We start from the raw sequence: 6,000 nt of genomic DNA, 5'->3' as shown, positions 1-6,000 counted from the left end.
AGTGTTTTATTTATGAGTAAAGTGTTGCTATCTCTTGTCGATCGTTTACTATATTTCTTTTGCATGTTTTGACTTCCAGAATAATTTTGTTTGGTATAACATATTATTCAAACCTCCACAGTCGGTCATATGTCGGAAGTAGGTATGAATCAAGACTGTCATGTTTGGTTGTAGAGGTCTTGGACAAGGCTACAACAATCATGAGTGCTCATAAGTTCTGAGCATTGGACTCAACCCACACTCACTGGAATCACTTCATGGAATTCTATCTCGAGTGATCGTGAGACGGTAATATCATATAAATCTTTAAACCTAGAGATATGATTTGTTACTTACAAGTTGGTTATGCATTGATTGTACGAAAAATGCATTGGTAACTCGATATTATAAATCGCGCTCTTGTGTGTAATTCAATGAGTAGTAGAACAAACATATGAGTCGAAGTTTATCTGTTCCATCTTGGATTAGAAGCTGATATCTGGGACCCTCGATGATTTTGTTTTGACCTATGTACCGGGCCCGGTCAGAACTAAAATTGATGTGTTCAATGAAGTTCTTTGTCAAACAAATCGGAAATCGGGAAACAAATTGTTGGACAATAAGTAAGACATTGTTCCATGTATTTGTCCGACTGATATCTAGAACAGAGGATTATATGATCACTTATCTTAAATGGCGTACTATCATCTTCTCAGTTTCGAGAAACCTTGTAAAGAGCTACGATTGTCGATCGGTTCCTGAAGACATACTTGCAGTAATAGTTATTAGACTTATCCAAGTGGGAGACTGTTGGATAAGGTGTCTAAGTCCATAACTATTTCTGGTATGTACTTGACCCGACCCGGCATGGTCCATTTGGGTTGCATGGCACCATGCAATTGGATAGACTAAATGAGAGAAATAACACTTGGAGATTATTAATATATTATAAGTTCTAATATATTAATAATATTATTTGATTAGCTTGATCAAGAATTAATTTAGAATTAATTATGTGATCAAAAGATAACTAATTAAATATATGGGTTGATTATGTAAATCATCCATATCGTGTATAGTGGGCTAAAAGGCTCCATGGACTATCAAGTTGGGTTCCACCCATAGGATGCTCCATGGGAGTTACAAACCCATGGGTCATGGAAATGAAGAGTCATGACACATTAGGGTTTAACTCTAGATGTGTCAACACTATATAAGTAATATGTTCTCCACCTAAAATCGGCTACACTAAGAAACAAGAGGGCTTGGCCGATTTTGAGAAGTGTGTGTTCTCTCATAAGTTCTTCCAAGAGCATTTGGTGTTGTGTGAAGCATTTGAGGCATCACACTTGGGGTGCTAGGCTCACAAGGTTTCAAGGAACACAAACAACAACAAGGTAAGTTATTCTATCTATACTTTGAGTTAAAATTGTTCCCCATGTATGTTAGATAGGAATATAACCTTGGAATTCAACTTTGCATGATAATTAGACAAACATAGATCCAAGGTTATTAGGGTTGCATGTACACTTAGGAAGTGTTAGAATGCTCAAAACCCATCAGGTTTGAGCATTGGAACAAACCCGCGCTTGCTGGAATCACCTTATGGAATGTGATAGTAAATGGGTGATCGCAAGACGATAATATCATATAGTCTTAAAACCTAGATATATGGTTTGTTATTGGTTAATTGATTGTACATTGACAATGCGAAAACGCATTGGTAACTCGATGTTATAAAACGCATTGTTGTGTGTAGTTGGTTAATGAATAAGTAAATGCATATAAGTCGAAGTTTATCTGTAACTTTTATCCTTTGAAGGAAAAGGTGATATCTCGGCTGCTCGATGATTTGATTTGACTTATGTACTGGGCCCGGTCAGAACTGAATTGATGTGTTTGATTAAGTTCTATGTCAAATAAATCGGAGATCGAGAAACCAAATGCTAGACTAACTATTCCATAGTATTGTCAGCATGATATCTAACAGAGGACTGTACGATCCCTTATCTGAAGGACAAGATTGATTAGATCAGAGTTTGACAGCGTCTTTGAGAGCTACGATTGCAAATCGGAGTGTACCTGCGCATATAGTTATTAGACTTATCCAAGTGGGAGACTGTTGGAATAGTGTCTAAGGCTGCAACTATATTAGGCAAGTATTTGACCCGATTGTGCATGGTCCTTTTGGGTTGCCTTCACCATAGCAACTTGGTAGGATGATTTATTATGAGAGAATAGATATTATTAATATATAATGAGAATAATATACGGAATAATAATATAGTTATTTGATTAATATAAGTCATAGATTAATTAGTGTTAATTTGGTGACTTAAGGATATTAATTAAATAAGAGGGTATAAACTGTCAATTGTTTGATAGTGAAACTTTAGACTGTAAATCCTTATTGGATAAAGGGTTGGACGATTTCTAGGCTAGGATAAGTCTAAATTCGTCCAAGGCATTATCTTTGGAAGGATTTGGATTGCTTTGAGTAATAGTTATCTAACTAGGGTTTGAGTTGAAACCCTTAAGGAGTCTACAAGTATAAATAGACCCTATGTCATAGGGAATTCGGTACCTCCTTTAAAGTAAGGATACCCTGGCCGAATTACTCCTCTCTCCTCTCTCTCAAATCATCTTCTTTGCTAGTTGGTGTTTGTAAGCCATTAGAGGAGTGACAATTGTGACTCTAAATCTCCAAGAACAAGAAGATCAAACAAGTGTCTCAAGGTATGATTCTAACTCTGATTTTGTATTGTTCTTATACCTAATTAGCCATTAGAAGTCTTGGATTCAAAGCATGTTTAATAGAGAAACCTAGATCCGAGCATTAGGGTTTGCATGCGCACGTAGGAATGTTCTTATGTACAAAACCCATCAGATAGTCCCCAGGTATCCGGTCGAAAGGATCGAAAGGGAGACCAGCACCCATATATGTTAGTCAGTATCCGGTCGAAAGGACCGAAGGGGAGACCAGCACCAGAATATGCTAGTTAGTAACCGGTCGAAAGGACCAAAGGGGAGACCAGCACCCATATATGCTAGTCAGTATCCGGTCGAAAGGACCGGAGGGGAGACCAACACCCAAATATGCTAGTCAATATCCGGTCGAAAGGACTGGAGGGGAGACCAGCACCCAGATATGCTAGTCAGTATCCGGTCGAAAGGACCGAAGGGGAGACCAACACCCAGATATGCTTGTCAGTATCCGGTCGAAAGGACCGAAGGGGAGACCAACACCCAGATATGCTAGTCATTGTCTGGTCGAGAGAACCGAAGGGGTAGGTCGGACACCCGGATATGCCCGACAAAATTTGTATGTTATATGGTTATTTGGTATGCGGTACGTTGGGGGAACTCACTAAGCTTCGTGCTTACGGTTTTTAGTTGTTGTTTCAGGTACCTCTTCAGCTAAGGGTAAGGAGCTGGCGCGGTAGCGGCATATCACACACACGTTCTTGTTTTTCCGCACTATGAGACATTATGGGATTTGTACTCTGATATTATTATGATTTACGTTCTGGCTTACAAACGCGGAACATGTTTTATTTAAATTAGTAGATTATATGGTTGAATGATATTTTCTTACTAACGTTTTTGCAAATCACTTAAATAAAAAATGAATTTTTTGGTCCATAATTTTTGGGATGTTACAAGTTGGTATCAGAGCCCTGGTTTGAGGGATTCGGACACACCTTCAAGGGTGTCTGAACTCAAATCAAGGGATTACAAGGTTTTTAAAAAGAAAATGTTTTCTAAAAGGTTAAGTAAAGAATCTTAAGAAGGAACAAAGTGTGTGATGTGCTCGACCGGCCGAGCTCAAGTAAGTATTCCCTAATGTACCCATAGAAGTTTATGTATGTTTATCTGTTTCAGTAGAACATCATGCTAGAATAGGACTAAGGATCTAGGAGTGATGCCTTATGTTCCTGCTTTATATGCTTCAATATATGAAAATTGAATGCTAGGGTTGAGTAGACAGAAGTAGGATAACCCGTTTAGGTTATGCCTGATATCATGAGCTTAGCATTGTATGCTTGTACAATTTCCCATTATGAGGATAGAATTGCTTGAGTAGCCTCCTATGTCTGAATGTTGCTTGCTTTGTGCTTGTGGGACTCTAAGTGATGGGAGTTAGCCATTAGATGAATGCGTCACGTCACATGCGAATAGGGTTGAATATTCCCAGAGTGCTAAACTTGGCCCTATTATGCAGCTCTTGTCCGAGTCTAACCATTGTAGGGACGAGTCTTTTACTTGAAGGATTATCTGAGCCTCGCCGCATGTGATGGTATTCAGGTGATGGATAGTTGGCATCATAATGAGGCTTTCAGTAGCTGAGGACTGGATCGGTTATAGTTAAATAACTCCCTAGGGCAAGCCTAGGATGGGAGTAGCCGAGATTATTAGCAGTAATAGGGACTTGGTGGAGTCAAGTCAGTACTTGAGGAAAGTACGGATAGATGTGGAAGGTAGTATGGGCCCGTACTACTGGAAGCAGATGATACGTACTCGAATCAAGGAAAGCTGAGATGAGATCAGGAAACTTGTGGTAGTAGTGATTCCTCGAGATATATCAGTGTTCCTGACGTTTATTATATTGTGTTTCAGAATGGTGGTATTACGCCCTAGACCAGCAGTTGGCAGTTCAGGGGAGGGATCGGGTTCTGGATCAGGTTCCGAGCCGGTGGATGAGAGGCTACGTGATTTCATCACGTCAGAGATCACCAGGGGCATCCTTGAGTTGACCCCCATTATCTTCAGGTCGATCAAGGAAGGGATAGTTGAGCTGATGGAGGATCGCCTTCGGGCGTTCAGGAGCGACATGGCATCTGGCCAGTCGGGATCTCGCACACTGTCCTTCAAGGACTTCAGGGGCAGTGGTGCGCCGGATTTCCACGGGGCAAAGGACCCTATAGCTGTCAGGCAATGGATTGCAAACATTGAGTCTGCACCGTTGACTAGCTTATGCCCTGAGGGGTCGAAGGTGAGATTTGCAGCAGGATGTATGAGGGATCGATATAGGGATTGGTGGGAGTCTGTTGGTGACTCGTTGGGAGCCTCGGATGTCAAGGCTATGACCTGGTCGGACTTCGTGACCAGGTTCAAGGCAGATTTTGCACCAGTTGTCGAGCTTCAGCAGCTGGCCAGGGAGTTTTTAGATATGAGGCAGACGACGGAGACAGTGGCGGAGATCACCGCCAAGTTCCGGGAGAGGGTGTTGTTGGTGCTCCAGTTGCGGGAGATGAGGATATGAGGAGGACCCGCTATCATGATATGTTACGAGCTGATATTCGGGAGCATGTCAGTTTTTAAGGTTGTCCTACCCTGGACTCTATGATTTCCAGGGAAAGGGAGAGGGAGATAGATTTGGAGCACATTTGGAAGAGGAAGGCGGAAGAGGGTCATGTTATGGGGGATTCGGGGAAGAAACCCAAGGGACCAGATGCGGGGCCGGAAGGCCAACAGGGGTGGGGCCGCTGCAGAAAATGCGACAACGCGCACGAGGGAGCATGCCACGGGATCGTCAAGATGCTATAAGTGTGGCAAGTCTGGGCACTTTAGCAGGGATTGTACCGCCCCTGCGCCCATGGTAAAGACATCCGAGTTGCTATGTTTTCATTGCAACCTGAGGGGCCACAAGAGGGCTAGTTGCCCCTAGTTGATAGCAGTATCGGCGCCAACTTCAGCGACCCTGCGGATCACGGATGGCCGACATGCAAGGCGGAGGCTCTAGTGGTGAGGAGTCAGGCGTTTCAGTTGACTACCGAGGAGGCACGGGCCGCACCCGATGTGGTGACGGGTATGATTCTTTCCCTCTATTTCATTTTCATGCTGTTATATTATTGATATGTGCTCTGTGTATATGCTTTAGGATAGTTCCATGTGAACGGTATCCCTGTTCAGGTGTTGTTTGACTCGGGTGCCACCCGATCGTTTGTTTCTCTTGCGCTTAGCAAGAAGTTTTCTGAGTCTTCAGGCATGTTGGAGTGCCCTTTAGAGGTGGAGATCGTC

The sequence above is a fragment of the Lactuca saligna genome, chromosome 8, assembly GCF_052625555.1.
Source record: "Lactuca saligna cultivar CGN05327 chromosome 8, ASM5262555v1, whole genome shotgun sequence".
In the NCBI taxonomy this organism is placed as follows: Eukaryota; Viridiplantae; Streptophyta; class Magnoliopsida; order Asterales; family Asteraceae; genus Lactuca; species Lactuca saligna.
The sequence above is the reverse complement of the archived record's forward strand: the minus strand, read 5'-3'. Positions refer to the sequence as shown.